General features: G+C 35.4%; 1 protein-coding gene across 1 annotated transcript in view; it reads left to right on the plus strand.

The window, feature by feature from the left end:
- IL1RAPL1 (interleukin 1 receptor accessory protein like 1) overlaps nucleotides 1–27,441 on the plus strand; it is a 1,490,530-nt gene that overhangs the window by 504,266 nt on the left and 958,823 nt on the right. The window lies entirely within an intron of this gene.

Raw genomic sequence — 27,441 nt, forward strand, 5'->3', positions numbered from 1 at the left:
GCCCCACAGCTTTTACTTCTCTTTACATATCTAACCACATTATCAGAGAGACTCAGGATTTTACAATTTTGTGGAGAATATTACTTATTTTTAGCAGATATAATCAGAAATCATTAGCAGTTCCTAAAATATACTTTATATTATTTACACAAATAAAAAACTTAAAAATTATATCAATATGTATTGAACAGATTTGAGGTGCATGATATTGAGAAAAAAGTTCTAAATCTTTTCAGATCTTCAGAACTCCTACAAGGTAATGCTATTGAAATTGCTCTATCATAAGTGAGTTCTTCATTTATATTATTAGTGTTTGTATTTGGGTTATAGAAAAGAGAACCTGAGTCTGCCTACCTTAATAGAGAAGATAGACTATCACATGAAGGGCATTGGTTTAGTCATAGACTTGTTTGCCATCTTTCACAGGTCTCAAGGATGAGCAGGAAAAGGACATTTCTAGAACATGCAATAATACAGTTTTATGAATAGTCTCTCTAAGACATTCTAATCAAGATAAAGCTGTTCTAACCATTTCCCTCCAAATTTCCAGAGAAGTGTCTGATTGCTGAGCTTCATTCTAAGGCCCACCCCATGTCCTGATGTGTGTGGGGAGATAATATTGTGGTTGACATGCCTTCAGGATCCCCTTAATTGAGAAATGCCATTACTTGTGTTTGCTTCTTTGTTTCTCCAGCTCTGTGGAACTGCATTTCTGCCTAACTCTCTTCTCTCTGTAACCTCAAATGGAGCAGGATACAGAACTTCTTCCCTGCTGAGATTGAATGCTTAATCTTTTTATATTTTTAAGATTTTATAAACTGAAGCACATAACAAAAAAACAAGCAAGTGGTGCTAAATACACTGTCATCTCAGTTCTTCTGTGCAAGGTTTGCTATTCTCACTGGAATTGCTAGTTTTTGTCATAGGAATCCACTTTCATTTAGATGGTTAAATTGAAATAATTTAGCTAGAGGTTTGGTTTGGATTGGTATCAGGTTTAGAAAAGATTAGGTATGTGTTCTCTTTCTGAATCTGATTCCTACCTACAGTCCAGAAGTGGTAAATATTTTTTATCATGTTTGACAACCCTGATAAATCAGTAAAGTCTTATGGTGTGCTGTGCTGAAGAACATTGGAATCACTTAACAGTATCTGTTAAAACTGAAAGGGAGTGTGGGAACAGCTCTCACACACCTATATAAACATAATGTGGTCCAGTCCTTGTGGAGATTTCATAATCTGGTTGGAAAGCCTGAAGGTTAGTATCCCAATTTGGAAGTTCCCATAGTATTCCTGGTGAGGGGATATGAAACCCTAGATAGGAGAGTGATACTAGAAATGGAAAGAATGATATGGATAAATGAAATAGTTTGGTTATTTGAGCTAAAAAGATTATGTAAAGCCCCTAGCACTGTAGGCACATTTTTTGGTAACTTTTTAACACTGAAGGGATGCTATGTCATTTTGCAGTTTTGTTTGTCTGTAGTACTTTTTATCAATTTTTCTTATTCTTTCCTCAGCTGACACTCTCCCTATTCTTTCCTCTGTCTTCAGAATAGTCTTAGAACATTTGAATGCTGGATCTTACTAACTTGAGAGTCTATGCATTAGTTGTTTCTCCTCTATTCCCAACCGACTTCTATTAAAATGTATGACTCCCATCCAGTGACCTACAAGAGGAAAATTAACAAGAAGCTATTATGGACCAACAGTGGTACAACTGTACCGGGCTCAAGGACCTACCTTTTCCCCCACTTACGTGGATTCTCTGATTCCATGACTCTGACTCTCTCCAGGAAAAAAAAAAATTATTCTGTAGGCTCTTAACATCTTTGGTTTATGATACCAACTTGCGGTAACCATAAAAGGAAAACCGTAGTTACAGGTTTAGTAATGCAGTCTTAGATTACTGCCACTTCACTCTTAAGTGAGGAGAGCACTGTGGAGTCCTTTTTTCTCACAGATTGTTCTCCTCTCCTTTCCTCTGAGTATGAGATAAACTAATTTTGATCTTACCTGATCTAAACTCATTCTAATCCTTTAGTTTTATCACTCTTTAGCTTTAACTCAGTCTCATTTGAAGACTGCTTTTTATTGGAGATTCATTTCTTTCTCTCTAAAATAACATTTGAGGTATGGAGAAGTGGCTTTCATGACATCATATAGTTCACAGGAAATGGATCCCCTCATCTTATGCTGGTTCTTGGGGATTAATGGCAGAATCCACCCAGTGGGTGTTCTGTTAGCTTATTGAAATTGACAGCCAGTAAAATTCAGAGTTCAGATTCTCTCAGTTTGCTTAAGACCATCTAAATATCCCTGGATTATCCAGCCAATGAAACCTCATCCCTGAAAGTGTTCACCTTGTCTTCCCTTTTTGTTCCAAGTACATGCTATTTCTCTATTGTAAGGTGACCAGTCCCTCTTCATGGTGGGCCCGATGGCTGGCCTAAAAAATGGAGAAAGGCCTGGGAGATTAAATGAAGTTGTCTCTGTGTTTAATCACATCAGTCTGCTTTGTAAGCTGTCATAAGCTCTGCTTTTTCTACACTCATCCTGCACAGCTCTTTCCTCTTAGTGTTCACAGTGGAGACAGATATGTCCTCACTGCTTCTCACAGTTTATACAACATACTATTTCTGAACTGAAGCATAAGTAAGGGAAACAGATGTGTCTTCCTCACCTATATCTGTCTCCTGTCCTCTTCCCACAAGCATCCAGTAAAAAAAAATCTCACTTTTAGTTTTGAAAAATCTTAATCTTATTACATAGATCATAGGAATTATAGAAATTTTATTAATCACTCTCACTAAGGCTTTTAGTCTGTTAGGTTTGATTTACTGAAATAATTTTTAACATGTCTCTTAACTTTTTCTCTTCATACTCCAGGCTATTTTGCATTCTATTACCAAACTATTTTTTTCATCACTCTGCTTTGATTATACTATTTTTCCCCTTTCAGAGTCTCTAGAATTATATCTCATCATTTATCTAGTATTCTCTTTTGATGCCACTCTTGCTGAGTCTGAAGACTCTTTTCTCCTACTTGTAATTTCCTTAGGATGTACTCCTAACTTTATTCCTTCCTCATGCCTTCATTTGTCATATTACCCCTTATTTTTTAAAATTTTATTTTATTTTTACAGTATTCCAAGATTCATTGTTTATGTACCACACCCAGTGCTCCATGCAATATGTACCCTCCTTAATACCCACCACCAGGTTCACCCATGTCCCCACACTACCTCCCCTCTAAAACCCTCAGTTAGTTTCTCAGAGTCCACAGTCTCTCATAGTTCATCTCCTCCCCTGATTTCCCTCAGTTCACTTTTCCTTTCTTCTCCTAATGTCCTCCATGTTATTCCTTATGTTCCACAAATAAGTGAAACCATACAAAAATTGACTTTCTCTGCCTGACTTATTTCACTCAGCATAATCTCCTCCAGTTCCATCCATGCTGATACAAAAGTTGGGTATTCATCCTTTCTGATGGGTGAGTAATATTCCATTGTATATATGGACCACATCTTCTTTATCCATTCGTTTGCTGAAGAATATCTTGGCTCTTTCCACAGTTTGGCGGTTGTAGACACCGCTGGTATGAACATAGGAGTACATATGGCCCTTCTTTTTAGTATATCACTTATCCAAAGAGGACATGTTACCCCTTATTGATGAGACATCCATAAACCATCTTTCTTCAGAGCGTAGTCTTAGACCCATCTGAGTGAAACTGACTCCTTCTATAACTGTACTTTCTTCTGTAGGTTCACTAGGGAATTTTCTCTGTAGAATGTATCTTAAAGTCACATTATAATTTTTGGGATTCCTTTTCCTTTGTATCATTCCTCCTAACTCATTTGTAAGCATCTTAAACAAAAAATCATTTTTACTCCTTTTCTTCATTATAATGTCTAGTGGACTGTATTGAGCTCTCAATATTTACTTTTTTAAGCAAAATTGAATAGGATTATAAAAATAGAAACACCTACAGAAGAACATGGGCATGGATGATAGTATTTTTATGCTATTCTTTAGATTTGTTTTGTATGTTTTCATTAATAAGCATGTACTGTTCTTATAATTTAAACTTGTATGAGTTCAACAGTACTATAATTTAATTACATTGTGATTCAAACAATTAAACTGCATAGTTTTATTTATGATACACAAGTAAGTCTGTAGTTAATCAAAAAGCAGGATTTTTGGTGTTTATTTCCAAACATTTTATCTACATTATTAACTTAGAATATTTGCATTATGTTGCTTTTCAAGTGTGACCATGATTATTCACTCATATTTATACTTCATCATTGAAGAGAGGTTCTCAATTTCTCACTGAAACTAAATCTCGAACTAAATCAACCTGACATGATTCTAATAAAATTGGAGTTTTTTTAGAACAGATGGTTCATTGGAGATTTGAATCCAGGTGAACAGGATCTGGCAGTTTCTGTGTATTATTGGGCTTTTTATTTTACTCAATGGCAAAGTCATAGTTCTCTTGTGAAAATGTGAGGATTTAGACATAACACTACCTTTAGGTTTTATCTATATAGAATGAGAAGATTGATTTGGAGGATGTCTTGTTTCTAGTTGTTGTATTTTGTGGCCATATGATCAGTCTGCCAGACTCTTTAGGGAGATTCATTTATGAGTTAATGGGGACTCACAAATACCAGGATTCTGTGTAACAATCCAAATATACTTAGAAGTGGAAGACACTTCACTTCTTGGACAGTAAAGCTATTAAGTAATCTCTTTCTTACCAAAAAGTTATGTGACTATAAATAGAAGCAGCTCACAAACTAGGATGAAGAAAATGAGAAATGTACCTATTTAATTGAAGGGTTTAACTACTGTACTCAAAAATTACTTTGGTGGAAAAAGAGCAATGATGCATTTTTATGAAGGAGTATTTAACTATCCGGGTCTTGTTGTTGTTGTTTTGTTTTGTTTTGTTTTTAACTATCTGGTTTTGGAGTAAGATGTTCTTTAGCTCTAAAGTAAACAGAAGATTTTGAAGAATACTTCAGAAAAAAAGACACTTAAGTAAATGTTGAATTTATGGCATAGCTTTGCCATTTTCTTCTCAAATTTAGCCCAACCTTGGAAATATTTTTCAAGAATAATATTTTCTCAAGGATGAAGTGTTTTTGCTCAATTTCTACATGGAAAGTGATATAAACAAACCCATTAACACAATATTTGGAATCACAGGTCATCTTTAAAATGTGTTCCACTCTTGTTAAAAAGAAAAATTAAGTGCACTTATCTTTGTGCTTGGCAATGCCCAGAACTGATGCACAGAAGATAAAGGGATCTGAAGTATATATACTAACCACTGCAATAAATATTGCAGTACAGCCAATATCACAATAGAGCAAATATTGCAGTATAGTGAATATCACAATAAAGCAAGTCAGGTGAATTTTTTGTTTCCCAGTGCATAAAAGTAATGTTTACACTATTATTATAGTCTCTTTAAGTATATACTAGTGTTACGTCTAAAACAACATGTATTGCTTAATTTAAAACACTTCATTGCTAAAAAATGCTAACCATTACCTGAGCTCTCAGCAAGTCATAATGTTTTTGCTGATGGAGGGTCTTGCTTCTATTTTGATGGCTGCTGACTGATCAGGGTGGTGGCTGCTAAAGGTGAAGGAGGCTGTGGCCATTGCCACAGTGATAGACTTTTCCTTTCAGAAATGATTTCTCTGTATTTGATATTTTTTAAAGCATTTTACCCACAGTAGAACTTCTTTCAAAATTGGAGTTAATCCTCTCAAATTTGCCACGGTTTTATTAGCTCAGTTTATGTAATGGTCTAAGTCCTTTGTTGTCATTCAGCAGTCTTCACAGCTTCTTCACCAGGAGTAGATTCCATCTCAGGAAACCACTTTCTTTGCTCATCTGTATGATGTAAGTCCTCATCCATTAAAATTTTGTCATGAGATTACAGCAGTTCAGTCACATCTCTAGGCTCCACTTCTAATTCTAGTTCTCTTGCTACTTCTATCAATATCAGTTACTTCTTTCCCTGAAGTCTTGAAACCTTCAAAATCATCTGTGAGGATTAAAATCAACTTTTTCTAAATTCCTGTTAATGTTGATATTTTTGAGTTCTTCCCATAAATCATGAATGTTCTTACTGGCATCTAGACTGGTGAGTTCTATCCAGAAGGTTTTCAGTTGACTTTGCCCATATCCTTCAGTAGAATCACTATCTATGGCAGCCCTAACCTTATGAAATATATTTCTTAAATAATAAGTCTCAGAAGTTGAAATGACTCCTTGGTCCATGAGCAGCAGAATGGATAATGTGTTAGCAGGCATGAAAGCAACATTAATCTCACTGTCCATCTCCATCAGTACTCTTGGGTGATCAGGGGCATAGTTAATGTGCAGTCATATTTTGAAAGGAGTCTTCTGACAGTAGTCCTCAATGGTAGGCTTAAAGTATTCAGTAAAGTAGGTTTTAAACAGATGTTCTGTCTTCCTAGTATTGTTTCATTTTTAAAGCACAGGCAGAAGAGATTTAGCCTAACTCTTAAGGGCTCTTGAGTTGTCAGAATGGTAAATAAGCATTGGCTTCAACTTCAAGTCACCAGCTACATTAGTCCCTAACAAAACAATCAGCCTGTCCTTTGAAACTTTAAAGTCAGGCATTGATTTCTCTTTTCTAGCTATGAAAGTCCTAGATGAAATCTTCTTCCAAAAGAAGGCTGTTTTGTCTACACTGAAAATGTAGTTGAGAACTTGCTGCAGCTTCTCCATCAGCACCTGCTACTTCACTGTTCATGATGATGTTACAGAAACAACTTTTTTCCTTAAACCTCATAAACCAACTTCTGCTGGCTTCAAGCTTTTCTTACATGGCTTCCTTGCCTCTCTCAGCCTCACTAAGCTTTTGATTTAAAGTGAGAGGCATGCAACTCTTTTTGCTTGAATTTACAGGTCATAGTAGGGTTATTAATTGGTCTAATTTCAGCATTGTTGTGTCTCCATGAATAAGGAGTCCTGAGGAGTGGAGGAGAGATGGGGGAATGGCTGGCTGATGGAGCACTCAGAACACATGAATTGTATTTATTAAGTTCAGGGTGTTATATGGGTATGGTTTGTGGTGCTCCAAAACAATTACAATAGTAACATCACACTGATCACAGATCACCATAATGAATAAAGTAATAATTAAAAAGCTTGAAATACTGTGAGACATACCAAAATGTGATGCAGAGACACAAAGTAAACAAATGCTGATGGAAAAATGGTGCCAGTACACTTGCCTGATGGAATGTTGACACAAACATTTGATTTGTAAGGAAAAAAAACAAACAAAAAAACCTGTATCTACAAAGCACAATACAGCAAAGTTCAATGAAATAAAAGTGTGCCTATATTTCAGAGCCCTTTTTCTCTACGTTTACCTAAATAAAAAGATCATGACTTTTATTATCTTTCATTTTAAAATTTATTTTTGATGGAGTTTACTTAAAACTGTGTATCTCACTTCTTTTCCCAACACACATAAATGTTACAATTATGAAGTAATTTCATACATTGAAAAATATAACTACTGCCTCTATGAGAAAGAGCTCCTTCTCAAATGTGCCTAATAAGACTAAAGGGATTGAATCACTTGGAATTCACTATTTTTAAAAAATCATACTAAAATGCTTAAAAGTGTTATTTTCTTTCCTAATCTTCAAAAGAAAATACTTAATCTTCTTTCATATTCATTGTTTCTGACTCTGACTTCATCTTAATATTTGATATTAAGACCATATATTACTGATAATCTTTTCCTTAATTTATCTTCTTCACCTTTCTATACTATTCTCCTTTATTTAAAAAAGTATCTACCAATCTGCTACATGAGAATGGGTCAGAAAGATGAAAGAATTTCAGTGTATACCCAGCTTCAAACAGTTATTATTCCCATGACGCTTATCACAAATTCAGTATTTCTTCTGGGGTAAATTCTCCTGTATTTTCATAATTTATGTCAGTCAACTTAACTTTACTTCAAATCACTAGGTATGTTTTTCAACCAGGAAAGGAAATGCCCCCTGCATCCCTTATGAAATCTCATTATATTTGAAGCTCTAACTCTGTTTTGTATTTTTCTGATACTTTTTTATTTCATTCATTCATTTATTCATTAATGAACATTAGTATTCATATGCCATAAGTTTAAACTTCATTAGTCTTGGGAAATCTCAAAATCCATAGCATTTTCTCTCCTTTGAAACATGTTTTCTTGGGAGAAGACACAGAAACATATAGTTGAACTACGATGTGAAAAGTTAGATTGTTTAAGTGCGTGAAAGGGATATGAAAAACAAAAAAGGAGACATACCACCTGTAGCAGTGTTGTGGATTTGGAAAAAGTTCTTAGATGAGGTAATCCTGGAAGATTACTGTGGGTATTCTGTGCAGTTAATGGTGGAGGAGCAGAGCAGGTAGGAATAGTCCAGATAATGTGAGATGAATTTGTAAAGATATAATATGTTCCGGATATGAAAAGACTTTTCAAGACATCTTGACTCAAGAAAGGAGAAGTGTTCAGTGAAAAAAACAGTAGATACAGAAGTAATAGTGAATAGCTTTGAAGGCCATATTCAAGAACTTAAACTGTACCCTAAGGGCTTCTGGAGGACCATTGGAGGATTTTGAACAGCCACAAAATTCGGTCTTTTCAAGGAAAGTATATGGAACTGACTAGGTGAAAAGGCTAATGGAGAAAAAGTCCAGTTTGAACACTGTTGCATTAGTCCAATGAGAAATGACAGGACCTACTGAGTGAGATGAAAAAAATAGTAAGAACCAAACCAGAATATATTGAGAGGCTATGGAAGGTAATTTGATGGCTGCTGTGTGGACAACAGATAATATTGGAACAATTTTATATTTTTTATTTTATTTTTCTTAAATATTTTATTTATTTGTTTAACAGAGCGAGAGAGCACAAGCAGGCAGAATAGCAGAGGGAGAGGGAGAAGCAGGCTCCCCACTGAGCAGGGAGCCCAATGCAGGACTCCATCCCAGGACTCTGGGATCATGACCTGAGCCAAAGGTAGTCGCTTAACCAACAGAGTCACCCAGGTGTCGCTTGAACAATTTTATAAGAAAGGACAAATCTAGAGAGGAATACTTCACACTTTGAAATATAGACTAATCCGGGACGCCTGGGTGGCTCAGTTGGTTAAGCGGCTGCCTTCGGCTATGATCCCAGCGTCCTGGGATCGAGTCCCACATGGGGCTCCTTGCTCGGCGGGGAGCCTGCTTTGCCCTCTGACTCTGCCTGCTACTCTGTCTGCCTGTGCTGTCTCTCTCTCTCTCTCTGACTAATAAATAAATAAAATTTAAAAAAAGAGAAATCTTGAAATATAGACTAATCCATGGGAGGGACTGAGCTTGGAGTAGGAGAAGAGTAAGCAAGTAGATAAAGAAGAAAAACCATCTGAGATAAGAGTTGCAGAATGTCAACATAATGAACAATAAGCATAGAGAGAGGTTTGTATGTCATGGTTTAAAAAAGTTAAGGCAACAGAGGATAGAACCAGTATTTGATCCCTTTGACAGGGTCCTTATCTCTTCATGCACTTTTTTTTTATTTCTTTTCAGCGTAACAGAATTCATTGTTTTTGCACCACACCCAGTGCTCCATGCAATGCGTGCTCTCCATAATACCCACCACTTGGCTCCCCCAGCCTCTCACCCCCGCCTTCAAAACCCTCAGGTTGTTTTTCAGAGTACATAGTCTCTCATGGTTCATCTCCCCCTTCAATTTCCCTCCACTCCCTTCTCTCCATCTCCCCATGTCCTCCATGTTATTTCTTATGCTCCACAAATAAGTGAAACCATATGATAATTGACTCTCTCTGCTTGACTTATTTCACTCAGCATAATCTCTTCCAGTCCTGTCCATGTTGATACAAAAGTTGCGTATTCGTCCTTTCTGATGGAGGCATAATACTCCATAGTGTATATGGACTTCTAAATGGAATGCTCGCTACATATGATTATAAGGTCATGATCTTTATTTGAAGGCCCAGAAAAGTTATTTAATTAGTGATCCATCAATTAGCTATTATCTGGTCAGAAGCACATTTTGTTCTGTGCAGATTTAAAGTATTAAGTTATTTTACTTGTGAGAGCAGTTTACTCCTTGTCAAAATTCCATGGAGAAATAAGAGATTATTATTTATCTTATACTGAGTATAGACCATGAAGATTAAAAACAGCTCATGAGTAAAAGAAATACTAACTCCAGGTATTGGATTTTATGTCATTATGGTAATAATTGTTTGAAGATACTATGGTCTGTTATGTAAATTTGTATAATTATGATAATTTCAAAAGCCATGTTATTTACTCAGTTTAACAGCTCCTTCACAAAACGGTTACTTTCACAACTCAGGAGGGGTATTGTTATACAGCCCCCCAAAATGAGGATGAATTTAATATTTCAAGTAAATTGAAAATATATTTTTATAAGAAAGTCTTCATAATTTAAAAACACATTCACCCTATTTTTATTTTTATTTTCATACAAAAAACTACTTCTGTTGTTATCATTATAATCATATAATAATATAATCATATAATCATTATTATCTAAGATCAGGTATGATATACATGAAGACTTGTTGATGAATGGTCAGAATGAACTGGTGGTATTCTCAGAGCTTTTCTGGACCATGGATGTTTTTTCCCATGTTGTACAAGGGCCCATCATGGGAGGTATATGAGTGTTATTACCAGAAATCTAAAATTTCAGAAGGAAGGAGACTATCTTCCATTTATTAATTCAATGAATATTCAAGACCAAAAATATGGCTAAATTTGGGGACCACAAAGGTAAATGGAGCTCATGTCTTCGGTGAATGTATTTAAGAGGAAGTTAGATACATGGATTTGAAGCTTAGAGAACAGGTGTGAGTCAGACACATGGATTGGAGATTATAAATATACAAGCAGTAGTGAAATTATTGGCTGCTTAGGGAAGATATGATTTGAGAAGGAGATGAAGCAGAAATATCCACTGGCATTCATATCTACATTGAGGGGGCCAGCAGATGAAAAATTGCTGTAAGAGGAGAAAGAGAAGGAATAATTAAGGCAGGAAAGAAGAACATGAAAAAATGTGTTATTTCTAAATGTAAAGAAGGTGATATTCAAGAAGGCATGTATTTAAAAAGGCCAAGTGTTCCACTGAAGTCAAGTAAGATGAAGGTGAAACAGTCCATTGGATTTGAGAATTAAGTCATGAGCAACTTTGCTGAGAGCATGTTCAGTAAAGATATGGAAATAAATGAAAGACACTTGGGGGAGAAGGTGACAAGGTCAGAGAAACAATTATGAACAATTCTAAGAAGTCTCACAGTGAACGAAAGAGGGGTGATGCTCAGTGTCTTTATTTCTTGCTTTATGTTCTTTATTGTGTGGTTTAGTTTTTGTTTCCTGTGGTAAGTATTGAAGCATGTGTATATATACAGGGAAGAATGTTTAGATTGGATAGAACCAGCACCTGAAAAAAGAGGAGTCAGATTAAGAGCAAAGGGGTAAGGGGCTTTGCTCTATGAAGAAAATAGAGGTTCATTCCTATCTGAAGCAGGACGGAGGAAGAATGCAGGGAAATGTGGGTTTTGACATAAATGCATGCTGAAAAGTTCTTAACTTTATTTAAAAATCACAAAAAGCACTTTAAAATAGAGTCACTAAAGCACATAGAATGTGTTTATATTATTTTCAAGGGCTATTCTGTTTCTGCTTAATTATCATTCTTTAGAACAGGAAATTTCTGGCCCGAATATTCTGCCTAATTTGTATAACAGTTAATCTGTATCATCCAAGGGAGCAGCAGGCTTTTGCTCCCTAGGAAAGGACGTTGGAAACATGTTAGTTTTGTTTGTTTGTTTGTTTGTTTTGTTTTTTGATCAATATAGCGCTTTAAGAGAAGTTGTTAATTTCTTTGAGTGTTTGATTGTGTCTTTTTAGAGAACATACAATTAGGAATTGTGGCAATTAGGAATAATGCACCTATTGAAAATGTTAGTGCTCTGGTCTCCAGTTGTTAAATTCTGACTTTAGAAGTTTCATCTGCTTCTGAAAATTTGCAGACCTCCATCTGTACTCCTAGCATGTAAGAAGTGGATCTGGTATGCCATGGCCTTCTTCTACTGGCAATGATATGTCTCAACTCTCTTTTGGGGAGTCCAAGTAGGAGACAGAAGATCTGTTGTGGATATCCAAAGGGCAGACTGCCTATTCATAATAAACTTCTTAGAAATCATGTCTTTATAAGAGCTCCCATAACAGATAGGGCAGGTTCTTAAAATGGAATTTCTCTAATAGACTTCACTAAACTTTAAAAACTCTTGATTACCAAGCTGTCATCAACGTGTTCATAATAAGTCATTGCTAATCAGCCATTAACATCCTCTGAAAGTAAAATGTTGATTTCACAGATCACAACCATAAATATAACTTGAATCTGAGCCCTCTCATGAACGCATTGTTAGAAATAGTTTCCAAGTGAAGGCTACTTGGAAATAATGGTAAAATCTGCAACCTTTGACTTTTAACCAAAATATTTTGGCTGTTTATAATGTCTTCATGCACCAAGAGTGACTGTGTAATCATTTGTTCTGGCTCATATATTGTACAGAAATTCAAAAATAACATTTCTTTCTTTAAAAAATATGAGAACATTATAATGAAGCAGCAATAGTTTTTGCTGAGTTTATCCTAGTAAAATATATAACCAATAAACATTTGCAGGGTAGGGTTAAAGTATTCTTTGATTAAAAAGTTACTTTGGGGCACACCAACCATATTGCAGTTGTTACCTGTCAATCAGCTGAGACCAAATCATTGTCTGACTTTGGGCAACCACACATCCTAAATTGAAAATTCTACAATCCATCCCATGTCATGTTGCTGAAAGTCTCTGGAATCTGTCTAGATCAAATCAAATACTCAAAGAATATGACATTTTAGTCAGGTGGCTTTTATCTACACCTAGAATCCTGTTCTGTTATGTGTAAAAATTATGGCAGGTGTCATGAGTCAGTATACAGCTGTAAACAGAGCTATATAATCTTCTCCTTAATGTTCTCCTTGTGATGTTTCTGTGTAGTTGGAGAAATAATATCTGTCTGAATTCTCAGTTTTAGCACAACTGAGTAAATTAAATACAAAGAAAATGTAGCATATTCTTGTTCTTTATATTCTTAGAAAAAATACATGTTCAACCTTATATATATAGTTGAGTATATTTTTAATATATAAATATATAATATGTAAGTATATGTATAAATTAAATTTATATTGAAATTTCTATTAAGTCATCTCTATGTACCTAACACAGTGCTCAATCTTCTATAGATATGGAAGCAAATATCAGTTATATAATCATTGTTCTGGTATTTGCGAATGCTGGCGTATCATTTTTCTCAGGAAGGTTTTTGGTTTGTATTGGCTTACTTACATGGAAACGAAAGTGGAAAGTATTTAGGGGGTGAAACAATGTTTGGCAGTGATGCAAATATTATTGGAAAAACTTGTATTTATTTCTCTATGTAGTAGTTATTCATTTATCATATATATTCATATTTAACCTCATGATAATCCCAGGGAATAAAACTCCAAAGACCAGAAGATATACAGTTTCCTTAACAAATAGGGCCTGTATCAGCAAGCCTTATTAATAAAAGATCCAGCCCATCTCGTTTTAGTTGACCAAATTAGAAAACCCATTTAGCATGCAATTATAATGCTTAGGAGATCATGGTGCTTTAATAAATCCCTAAACATAGTCATGGCCAGCATCAAAGTGAGGGGCTGCTCAAGTTAAATATAGAAGCATGTACCTGGAGAGTCAAAGTTTTGCTGCTTGGCATGTTTTTATTCAGTGCTCTTTATCTATGTATTAGTGGCTAGTGTGGTATGCTAGAAAGTTTGAGGGCTTCCCTTGCCAACAGTTAGCCTAGAAAATGTGGGAAGATACCTTAAGTGCTCCTAGTACTACATATAATCTATGGGAAGAAAGATTTGGAGTAGATGATTTTTAATGTTCTTAATGGATAATAATCTGATTAATACTAGGATAGTAGTAGAGAACATAATAACCCTGTCATGTGGTGGATATATAGAGTGTAGTTAGTGATTCAGAAAAAGACTATAAACAGAAAACAGTCTGAGAATTTATTTCAAGAAATAATTGGCAAAAAATACATGAAAGCAAAGAGTTACCAGGAAAACACCTTCAAAAGTCATGCTTCTGTCTTAAGAGAGAAAGAGAGAGACCAGACAGACTCATATTGTTGGGACACAGGTAGCCAAGCAACTGCTTGAAAAGCTACCAAAGGGAGCCTTCTTCAAAGGGATGGATGCATTGCTGAGATAATCCCTGCTTTAGCTTTTGACAGGCTTGCACCTCAGCACTTGCCTCTGTTTGAGCTATTATGTGCTGACTTCAGCATGGGAGCACTGAAATTGGGGCATGACTGCACATTTCATTACCAACTCTGCTCTCCCAAGCCCTGGGAAAATAATACTCTTTTTAAAACCTATACCTGTCAATCTAATGAAAAGGGGTATATAATTATAATCAAGTTGTCTTACTATATTTTTCATTTACAGAACATAATCTAGGATGAAACAGTCCTCAGATGAATAGAGTTATGATTTTTTATCATGAAATAAAACTAACCTGTTAAAATAATTAAGCAACCAAGTGAGAAAGCTTGTTAGGCTAAGTATAACCAAATAATAACGTTTTATAGAAATGACTGGATCTGAGTTTCAAAATAAAAAGTCTGCTTTGGAAAATGTGCAATTAAATGCAACAAAAAATGGCTAATTCATTTAGCATCAGGCTTTGAAATTGTATAATGTTATTTTAGGATATTTGTATATGAGAATATTTACTTATGTATTAATTTAAAAAACATCTAGGGAGTCCTAATAGTTGATTTAGTTAAAAGAAGTACAGATAATGGGAGCGCCTGGAAGTCTCAGTTAGTTAAGTGTCTGCCTTCAACTCAGATCATAGATCCCAGGGTCCTGGGATCTAGGCCAGGGTCAAAACCAGCATCTGGCTCCCTGCTCCGCAGGGAGTTTGTGTCTCCCCTCTGCCCCTCCCCCACTCATTCTCTCAATACCCCCCCCTCAAATAGATAAATAAAATATTAAAAAAAGAAGTACAGATGATGAGAGCTTATATCTGCATTTTGCACCATTAGCTGGGTTCTGATGAAAGCCAGTGTGATCTTTTATTCTTTCAGTAAGTATATATTGAGATTCTACTTAAATTAAAGGGATGCATAGATAAATAAGGACCCTGTGCTTGAGAAGCTTAACTTTATTGGTGAAATAATAGAATTCTATTTGAATAGTCTAATAGAATTGTAATAGAATTATAAAATGATAATACCTCTTAATAGATGACATAGGATAACCATATAATGTGCCAAGGTATAATATTGTCTTCTATAGTAGAAGTTGGAGGAATTTCAGAATCAATTTAGATAAGCCAGATAGATGTGTTTTGGTCATTTGTACAGAAGGGTGGAATTACAAGTGGGCAGCTGGCAATTGTTCATCTTAAAGAGCTATGGCAGTAATGGTGAGGATGATGAGAAAAATGAAAATGAGAAGAAAAAGGAGGAGGGAAAAGAAGAACATTAGCTAACACAGTAGAGCTTACTGTGTGCTAGACATTTTTCTAAAAGTTTTTTCATCTATGAAATGTTCCTTGAAATATGTGCTCTTATTAGTCCAGTTTTGCAGTTAGGGCAGTTCAGTATCAAAGAAGTTTGTCTGCCCAAGGCCACACAGTTAGTGTATGGTTGCTATTAAAACTGGAGAATGCCTGGGGTGCCTGGGTGCCTCAGCTGGTTAAGTGCCGGACACCTGGTTTCAGCTCAGGTCATGGTCGCATGGGTCCAGAGGTTGAGCGCCACCTCAGACTCTGTGCTCAGTGGGGAGGGGAGTCTCCTTGGGATTCTATCCCTCTGCCCCTCCTCCCACTCTCTGTCATGTACACAGTCTCTCTCTTTCTCTAAAATAAGTCTTTAAAAACAAATTGAGGTATGCTCATGGAATGTGAATGTTGCATGTTTCAGAGAAAGACTGAGAAGTGTTGATGGTTTACATCACTGAAATATCAATGCTGGCAAAATATTAATGTGTATAATGCAGTACACAGCAAGGATGGGCAGACAATGTGGCAAACTGGGGAACCTACAACCCATCTCCATATGGCAACTAAACTCCAGCTGTCTGTGGCTCTCTAGCAATGCTCTTCCAATGTTATCAGAACATCCAAATTTATAAAGAATCTGAAATAAAGATTCATAAGTGAAACATCCAGATTATGAAGTATATGGCAAATGAAACCTCCAAGTTATTAAATATTTGGCAGTTTTTAGAGATAAAATTTTATAGGGGCTCCAGAGAACACACCAGTCATTGAGCCTGATGTGGTTCAGGAGCCATCATTCCATCATTATCTAGAGGCATTTACTTACTTTTTCCAGTTTCTAGTAGTTTAAACTCAAATCAAAATACACAGAGATTAAAAGTCACTTTTATTCAACATTGATATTCCTAATTGCTTAGTGAATTGATTTTATTGCTAAAATATTTGTTTTAAGAACACAGGAGCATGGAGTGCCTGGGTGGCTCAGTGGGTTAAGCCTCTGCCTTTGGCTCAGGTCATGATCTCAGGGTCCTGAGATCGAATCCTGATTTCTGCTCAGCAGGGAGCCTGCTTCCTCCTCTCTCTCTCTCTCTGCCTGCCTCTCTGCCTACTTGTGATATCTCTCTGTCAAATAAATAAATAAAATCTTTAAAAAAAAAGAACACAGGAGCATGCAAAATCAAAGTTCAACAATATATTGTTAGTATGTTGCCTTAGCTTTTATGCTTCAAAATTGTGAGCATCTCAGTCCCCTTTCAATTAACTTCTCATGAGTTGTGGCTTTCTTAGTCCATTTCTCTTACACCAGATTATGAAAATTATTGGGAAAAAAGAAGTCTGATATCTAAGGAGTATGTATGAAGCCCTGTTACAAACCCATATGACAATATTAACTGCTTTTCTTTGGCAATCTCAAGGTAGAATTGGGCGCATATTTTTGAAAATGGCAAATGTTGGGAAATGTGTCAAAATAGACTTGACACATATACCAAGTGTTTTCTTACTTGCTGTCTTGCTTTCTTCTTCCTTTCTCCTTTTCATCCTTTTCCCTTTTATCCTTACCCAATTTGCTCATAATCTATGTTTTCTGGGTTCTTAATATTGTTCTCCTGATCTCTAATCCAATTATAACTCGATTGTCCTGGCACCAGATTCTACTTTACAACATGAGGGATTGAAATTATAAAAGCATTATTGACAAGGTACTAAATGTCCTGGGTTGAATGATGTAAATGATGAAGAGGGCCAACACCTTACCATAAGAAGAATACTTAAACTAGGGCAAGAAAAAGAATGTTTAGGGGAAATATGATAGCTCTTATGAAATATTCAGCAGGTCGGCTGTGAAAATGCTCTAGTATTTTAGCTAGATTGAAAGGCTTACTGTGACTTGGATGATATAGAAGCTGTGAGAAGTAGATATCAATAAAAAGAGAATATTAAGAAGGAATACTCACTATAACTAATGTGGTGAATAACTCAAAAAGTAGTTAAGACAGTGTTATAAAGTTTCTAAATTACCAGGTAGAACTTTTTGACCTCTAACTGTATGCTCTGGCTCAAGAAGTCTAGAGGAAAAAATTAATATGAAATAATGGTGTCATTCAAGATGATTTTGATGGTATTACAGAGGATACCATTTTATCTAAACTAAGTATAAACATTAAAATAGACTACATCATAAATTGACATTGCTAGAGATCCAGGGATCATTGCTATATAAAAATATGAATAAATGTCACATTCTCTTTTTGTATTGAGATTATTTTCTTTCTTTTTTTTTTTAAAAAAGATTCTACCTATTTATTTGACAGAGAGAGATCACAAGTAGACAGAGAGGCAGGCAGAGAGAGAGAGAGGGAAGCAGGCTCGCCACTGAGCAGAGAGCCCGATGCGGGACTCGATCCCAGGACCCTGAGATCATGACCTGAGCCGAAGGCAGCGGCTTAACCCACTGAGCCACCCAGGCACCCCGAGATTATTTTCTTAATACACTTGTGAATAACAAACAACTCAACAACAAAACCAGCACATCTAGAAAAAAATTTAAGAAGTCATCACTATATTTCCATAATTATTCCCCCGCAGTATATATTTTCTCACATTGTAATTGACCAGGTATATCAGATGATCTTATTTTTAAGTTTGGAGAGTTTTCATAGCTCTTTCTTCTTGCTTGGCTCTGTCATAATGCTATTAAAATGCATGCCCATTATGTCTCCTTTTCAGCACTCTCTACCTCGTAATGATCTATCTAAATAAAATATACTGGCTTCACTATTTTAACCTTTCTTATCCAAAGGTCATGACAGTTTTTTGGGAAAGTCAGACAACTTAAGATTATTCAAGAAAAAAAAATGTGTTTTTTTTTTTTCATTTTAAATTGTGTGGTTAATGTTAGGTCATTGCTTTCACTGTATAGGTCTGGCTTTTGGTGTATTACAAAGTAAGTGAGACATAAATATGGTTTTTGTTGCACAATTACATGTGCAGTAGTAGGCTATTATAGAAAATCCTAATAATTGTCTTCAGAAGACATAGCTTTTAAGTATGAACTAGCACATAGTGTTTTGCTTATGAAATCAAAATAAACAAGCACTTACATTTAATGTAACAAAGGATTATAGAATATCCTTATAGAAAAATAACAGGCTGCATTATAGTCTTAGTCTATGGCCCTGAAAATTTTAGTCACTACTGTTATTCTCTACAGGCTTCAGCATGTCATGCTTCAGTGTTCCGCAGTTGTCAGGGAAAAATGTTTGTTCCCTGGAGAAAATGAGATCAGTCCTACCTGTAAGCAAATTGATATTGATGCCTTTTGTCCTATAAATGCACCTGCATTTTATTAATGTTCTTATTTGGATCATTTTCTTTTACCTGGTTATTTCCCCCATGTTATTCTGTATGGGAAGGAAGCAGCCAAGAGGAGAGCTGTGGAAAGAGGTAGAATTAAACACTACTTGATTTAGTGTAGACAAACATAGTTTGGATTGCTCAGGTGTGTGTTTTAATTGAAATTTGAAATCTTTTCCTGTAGTTTCTTCATAGTCATTACTCATTTTCCCACTTAAAAGTCAAAAAATATGAAGGACAACTGCCCTCTACTTTTCTGCATTCTCTGTTTGGCCCTGGTTGATAGTGAACTGCTATGCTAGAAAATGAGGGGAGCCTAGTATGAGTCCGTTGAGTGTCCTCAAAACAGACTGTGTGGCTTTGTTTGCTGGGGTCTTTGTCTTCCTCATTTCATCCTAGGGCGATGGAAGTCTTGTGTCACTTAAGTTTTGAGGCTAGGAGTCAAAAGGAGCAGTCACTGTGATGAGAGTACAACTGTAATTAAGTGGCCTGAGGGTGATCTCAGCACTGCTTTCTCTAACATTCTGGGATGCATATTTCAATTTCTTTATTTCTCTGTTTTTTTTTCTTTACCTATTTTAGGTCTTTAACTGTTCAGTGACCCCTCCTATTACTCAGGTAACTAAATGGTTTGAAACATGATTTTCTTAAAGGTGATTTGAAAGTTCAGAACAAATAGGCAGATTTGTGAAACATACTTGAATTCTGTACATTTTCTTCATATTTTCTTTGCCTGTCCCCCACTACACTAGATTATTACAAATTGCCCCCTAGAGTATACCTGCTGGAAGAAAGCAGTTTAAATAGAAAAGCTCAAACTGAGAGGAAAACTTCCCCCTTGAATTAATGAGAATTCAACTGTTTTAAAAGTTTGATGACTTTTGGAACTTACATGCTTATATAATCTGACTCCATCTCTAGGGAGGAAAAAAAAGACATTTTTCCGTAATTAAAGCAAAAATGACCAAAAATGTTGACCATACATTTGCAGTTAATGATAACTATATTTAATTCAACAGAACTGGGTTTTTCACTGAGTCTAAATGACCTGCAGCATTATAGAATTGGCTGCTGTTCTCTCAGTTAGAAACCAGGCTGTAGAAAGTCAGACCTCTCCTCTACAGCTGGTACAAAGATTGTGGTTAGCGTTTAAATAAAATGAAAAGAATAAGGTGGAAAATTAGAATATGTTGAAGGTTGAAAGATTTGATCCTGTGACTTTTACATAACTCAGGAAGGAAATAACCCAATTTCGCTCCACTTTTAGTGGAAAAGCAACTCAAAATCATAGAGGCTGAGAACTTTATATGGATTTTCAAACGATTTATATAAAGATCTTTGGGGAAATTCACAAAGACCTGGATAATGTTGGAAAATCTTGTGTTTTGAAGGCAGGACAGAGCTGCCTGATACAACAATGCCATCTATTGGCTTCCAAAGAATGGCAATGACCACAGCTTGTTTGGAATGTCTGAAAAGGGGAGAGTTTCGGAGTTTAGAACATGTAAATAGAAGCTCATTAAAGGAGCAGATGCTATTTCTCATGTGCTTTAGTCTTGAATGTGGAACTATATATGATGCACATCCTATACATGTATAAATATAATGCATGTAGATATGCTCACACACATTGTCAGTCACAGTCTATGCTAGATGATGAGATTTTCTTATATTTTTGCAGTAATTGGTTTTTGTCTACATATGGACGAGTAGATGTCTTACAAGATGATGAGTTTCTGTCAGAACAGACACCAGGGTCTTTTTTCAGTATGTTACTTTTATCTTAATTCTCCCTCACCTCCTTTTCTCCATAGTTAGTGTGATCCCTAAGGAGACAGAATAGGAAAAGCACAGAGGACAGGAATTTCTCTCAGTGAATCAGTTCTTCAACCAGATAAAGCACAGCTTGTGAAAGAGAAATTTTGGCTGCTTTGAAGAAAGAATAACACAAATGATTGTGGTTGTCTTGCTCTCTGTTTGCCTTTAAAGCTTACTTAGAGATGTGTTCTGTAAAATCAGTTGTAAAAACATGTGGTGATTTTGAAAGGTAGATTCTAGATTAAAAATGCATTCCTAATATTTATATTTGAGTTAAAATATACAGGGAGTACACACATTATTTCAAATAATATTAATACTAAGGTGCCTCAAAGTACAATAACCTGAAAACAATGAAGATGTCAAAATTGTCCACTTAAAATGGAGCTAGACGTTAATGAAGTAATCAGTTTCCATTACTTTTTGTTCTTGAATATTGAAGAAGTGCAAATGAATAATGATCTTGACTTGCAGTAAATTGGGGTGTGTTTTTCCTAGAGTTCCTCAAAGATGTTGAAAAACTTCATAACAAAATAATTAGTTCAAGGAATTCTTATGATATATGTAATTATATGTTGATAGTTAGATTTGCATGGCATAGTTTTTAAACAATCATTGCAGATAGAAAAATCTGTGCTGAAAAAGTAACAATTTAAACAAATCCCTTTCCCTCATTTTCATCAATTTGATCACTTTAATTTGGGGGGGGGGGTTCTAGGTAGCACATCATTTGACTGCTATTGATTAGTAATTTGGCTAATTGTCAAATTATAATTATTGCTATGCAACATAAGTGTTTACTTGAGGATAGTAAAGACTGTCTAGGTTGTTCTCATTTAAAATATTTACCCTAATAAGACTTTTTCAAACAAACATGTTTATTTGAATACTGTGGTTTATTTGAAAGAAGAATCAAATTAGAAAATGAGATCCTATTTTATTGTTTCTATCACCTCAGTAAAAATACAAAATAGCACATTGTTTCTCAAATGTAAGTGCTGTAAGCCCCAGCTTGTTTATGTCTGCCACATTACCGCCTGTGCTTTATATACAGGATATCTGCCTTTAACTTTTATTTTTTAAAAACACATATTTTGAAAGAAAGGTTTATAATACTTATGTAAATGAAAACCCAAATTTCCATAAATAGTAGGTCATTATTTTTAATAATTGAAAAAATACTATAATTTTGTTTTATTCATATAATAAGTAAACCATTATTGCATCTGATTTACCAAAAATGAGATAATTTTTAGGAAGAAAAATTGAACTGTATTTCATCAGCCAGCAATAATGGCATATTTGACTTAATTCATGCTGAAGTATGGTTCTTGGGGAATGCCTGGGTGGCTCAGTTGGTTAAGCATTCAGCTCTGGATTTTGGCTCAGGTCACAATCTCAGGGTCATGGGATTGAGCCCTGCATCGGGCTCCATGCTGGGTGTGGAGCCTGGTTAAGACTCTCTCTCTCCCCTTCCTTGTCCCCACCCCTCTAAAAATAAAAACAAAAAAATAATATATGGCTCATGGTCAATGGGAAATTGACAGTTTTCAGTTCTAATGTGAACTAGTGGTGAGAAGCACAATTTGCATATGTAAGTCCTAGGAGAAGGCAAAAAGGTAAAATCATTTAACTTGTTTTCCAGATAGTGTTCAACACTGAGATCAATCCTAAACACGTTGTAAGTGACTTCGGTTCAACAAACCTTTGTGTCAAGCTTCTGTGTTAAGAAACTATTTGAAGAGCATCTGCTCTTTGGAAAGAATCTGGATTAACTGCTCATTGCTGCCAAGTTTCCATACTATACAGAATATTTTCCGTAGTCTTCATGTGTTTCCATAACAAGATCAGTTAAGTAACCATGGATATCTGTAGTTGTTGGTATATTGAATATGTGAAAGTAATGAAGACATGTTCCTAGGATGTGGCTGGGTTTACATAATAACACCTTCTAGAAGGGAAAATTTATTAATGTGTCAGATGTTACAGTAAATGTCTTATATTAGTTTTTATGTCATTTAACCCTCACTGCAACCTTCTTATGTGGTTACAATTATTACTCCCATTTTGTAGGTAACAGGCTGAGGATCAGACAGGTGAAGTGATTTGACCAAAGTCTCTTAGCTAAACTTGCTACCTTCATGAACAATGGCAAGACACTGCATGCTACAATTCTGCCTTATGCTTAAAGGACTTGGTCTCTGGCTTCAGGCTTGACCTATAGTTCCTTGGCAGGAGACACAATGCAGCCTAGCCCAACTCTGATGAATCATTCCCAACTATTCACCCAAACTTGCCTGCCAGGCCATCCTTGGCAACCCAGTGTCAGAGAGTCTGATTAGAATATTCAAGTGTGATTTAGAGGAGCCAGGGAAGAAAATAATAACAGAAGTTCTCTAACGTTTGCTTGATGTCTTTGTCACCTGGGCTAGTCTTTCGCTTTGTCCCATACTCATGCTTTAGTCTGGATAACTTCAAGAAATATTTCTTGTACCGTGACTACACACAGCCAATTCAGAGACACTGGCCAGTAAAACCAGTTCTAAATTTATAGGTATTCTGGGAAATCTTTAACTTCTCTACAAGTGTACATATTTTATATATTTTTGTCTATATATACTTATTTTAAAATATGATAGGAATGAGTTCTCTTAAAATATATAATTCATTTCTGAAATTGACAGAATTTCAATTCAATTTCAATCCTATCAATTCACTATGGAATTTTTGTGTTATCAGGTGACTTCTAAGTTGTATCTTTGTTAATAGCTTTTTGGCTTTCTTTAATATTTCTAGATTTTTTTGTTTTATTTAAGAGAAATACCTATTTATTTAAGAACTTTTAGAAAATAGGGGTGCCTGGGTGGCTCAGTGGGTTAAGACTCTGCCTTCGGCTCAGGTCATGATCTCAGGGTCCTGGGGTCAAACCCAGCATCAGGCTCTCTGCTCAGTGGGAAGCCTGCTTCCCCCTCTCTCTCTGCCTGCCTCTCTGCTTACTTGTAATCTCTCTCTCTCTCTGTCAAATAAATAAATAAAAAATCTTAAAAAAAGAGATTTTAGAAAATATACATATAATAAAATGGAAGAAATAAATAAAATCACTATTAATCCCCCTGCCTAAATATAGCCACTTTCAAGACTTTTGTTGTGCGTATATCTTTTAATATTTACATTGATTTTTAATTTCAGTTAAGTGAAAACTCCATTTCTTTTTTATGGTTTTTGCTTTAAGTGAGCAATTTCCTATACCTTGGCTGAGAATTTCATAGTCATTCCTCTTAAAGCCCTTATTTTTTCTGGGTTATGCTGTTATTTTATTTTTTTATTTTAAGAGGGAAAAGTATTCTTAGTATTCTAAGAAAGTATGGAAGTCATATATTTCAATAGTATATGATGCTGTTTTCTATACAAAGGTTGTAAATGTTTTATTTCTTTGTTTTCACAGACCTGTTTGTTTATCTTTTCTCTTTCCACAAATTTTAGGAGTTTGCTAGTTTTGCCTTTCTTGCTAGGCTTCTCTTAACAGCTGTGGTCACAGTAAGGAAGGCAGTTGTCACCCTATCAGTTGCTTGATGATAGTCTGCGAATCCAGAGGCCCTCTCTTAGTGGTTTTGCAGTAGTGTAATTCAGTGTAATTCAGTACTGTAATTCAGTAGTGTAATTCAGGTTTTCCAGACTGGCTGAATAAGTGAATTACTAAAATGTTTAGCTCTACTGGGTGTTACACACAACTAATGAATTGTTGAACACTACACTAAAAATTAATGATGTACTATGTGTTGTTGACTAACTGAACATAATTTTTAAAAATAAGAAAATAAAACGTTCAGCTCTTAAAGCAAATGTTCCACTTTTACCTCAACTGTAGTCCACAAGATATTCCCAGTGCTTCATGGCTAAGAACACCGTGATTGAACCAATCCCAGTAACCCACATCATATCATAGTACCTGACACATGGTAGGATCCATAAATTCATGTGTTTTAAAATGAATAGAATGAAATCCTGCTTTTTGCAAGGATGTGGATGGAATTAGAAGGTATTATGGTAAGCAAGATAAGTCAAAGAAAGACAAGTATCATATGATTTCCCTCATGTGGAATTTAAGAAACAAAACAGATATACATAGGGGAAGGGTAGGAAAAATAAGATGAAAACAGAGAGGGAAATGAACCAAAACAACTCTTAATTGTGGGAAACAAACTGAGGGTTGCTGGAGGGAAGAAGGGTGGGGGAATGGGATAACTGGTTGGGAGGAATTAAGGAAGGCACTTGATGAAATGAGCACTGGGTGTTCTATGCAAGTGGTGAATCACTGAATTCTACTTCAGAAACTAATAATACAGCATATGTTAATTAAAATGAATTTAAATGAAAAAGAAAATTAAAATGAATAGAGTTCTGGCAAGATTTACCCATGGAAAGCATGAATGGAAAGTATGTAGAACATTACTATTTGGTAACTATTCTTTTGTACAGAAATAAATTATGCATTTGCTTACAGTTTTCTCAAAGAAAACTTTAAACCTGTCCCCTAAAACTCCTAAAACTCTAAAACTCCCTCTCTAAAAGAATTGGCTTTACACTGTGAGTTTCTAGTTGTAATTTGAATTCAGGGCAATAGTGCATTTACCATTTCTTTTAGTAACTTTTTGAAGACTTCCTGTACATAAGAACTTAAGTGGGATGTTTTGTATTTTTTTCTAGTTCCTTGAGAACAGTTTTTGTTGTGTTTTAAATGACAGTGTCAATAAAATCCAAAATTCTGGACATATCTGATAAAAGTTTATTTGTTTAATAAGTAAATACCTCGTGCAGCTTTTTTTTTCCACTTCAAAATGGGATTGATTGACTGATAAACACAAACTTTAATTCCCTTATGTTTAAAGAGGTATCAATGCCCTTTGAATGTTTAATTCCCCTTGATAATCATTGTGATCCTTTTTAGAATTCACTGGAAAAATATTGAAGTTTATTTGAAACTAGAATGCCAGACAATACCTATTAATATAGTGTTTAGTTCAGTACTATACAAAAAGCAGTTCTGTCATTGCTTTATATCCTTGTCTCTGGTAAGGGATTTTTTTTCCAAATTGGAAAGAAAAAAACAGAAAAAGTTTAATGAAACACCTTCAAATATGGCCATTATTCTTACAGTCCCAGAGCTCATGTAAGCCTTCTGCTTCGGGGTGAGGGGGGAATTGGTGCAGCCAAGGTAGCTGTAATATTAGTCTGTGTATATTAATGTAAATATAATTTCCTTTGAGATACGTCTATCCATAAAGAACCTAATCATTGTGTTGTTTTTTTTTTTTCCAAATAATGGCCAGTCCTTGAGGGAAAATACCTATAATGTTAGGACAGTTGCCAATTACAAAAAGTATTCTTTAGATGAAAACCCAGAGTAACTCACCCAATGAGGTTATTACTTATGCTTACACAGTGACATTTTATCAAATAATTTTTTTTATTTTTTTTAAATATTTTTTTTAAGATTTTATTTATTTATTTGACAGAGAGATCACAAGCAGGCAGAGAGGCAGGCAGAGAGAGAGGGGGAAGCAGGTTCCCCGCCGAGCAGAGAGCCCGACGCGGGGCTCGATCCCAGGACCCTGAGATCATGACCTGGGCCGAAGGCAGCGGCTTAACCCATTGAGCCACCCAGGCGCCCCTATCAAATAATTTTTTAATAATTTATTCAGGTGGTAGTATTAAATTCAAAATATTCCTATCTTGAAAATACATACTTATTTGAAAAAAATAAGTGGTTGGAACAAGAAAATATGTAAGAAACGTGCATATAATATACATAATGTAACATATATTGTATTATAATAGATAAAGATTTTCAAGGTGAAAGAGATTTTTTAAATTTTTTTTAATTTTTTTTTTTTTATTTGCCAGAAAGAGAGATCACAAGTAGACAGAGAGGCAGGCAGAGAGGCAGGCAGAGAGAGAGAGAGAGGGAAACAGGCTCACCGCTGAGCAGAGAGCCCGATGTGGGGCTCGATCCCAGGACCCTGAGATCATGACCTGGGCCGAAGGCAGCGGCTTAACCCACTGAGCCACCCAGGCGCCCCTCAAGGTGAAAGAGATTAATCCAACACAGTTTACATGAGCTGAAGGACTAAGATTAGTTCAGTATTTAACTTCAAAAACATGTGCTTCAGACCTCTCACAATCGTTTGAGCCTATTGAGAGACTAAATAGAGAAGTGTCTATGGTGAGAAAGATTCAACTCTAGACTAACATTGGTTCTGACCAAAAAAAAAAAAAGAAAAAATAATAAAGAAAGAAAGGAGGAAAAGGAAAGGGCAGATAGGGCACATCTTTCCATTTCAGGACTTCCATGTCAGGAAGAATCAGCACAATTTAAGTTTGAAACAAGTCATTTAAGCCATAAACTTTGTCAATAAGCTCATCTTTACATGTAACTTTGATGTGTTAATTTATTCATTCAGAGCATCAGTGATATACTTTATAACTTCTGCATAAGACTGGGAAAGTATTGGAACACCCACAATTGGAATATTCTTTCCATTTCACTAATTATC

This window comes from Meles meles, chromosome X, assembly GCF_922984935.1.
Source record: "Meles meles chromosome X, mMelMel3.1 paternal haplotype, whole genome shotgun sequence".
Classification (NCBI taxonomy): domain Eukaryota; kingdom Metazoa; phylum Chordata; class Mammalia; order Carnivora; family Mustelidae; genus Meles; species Meles meles.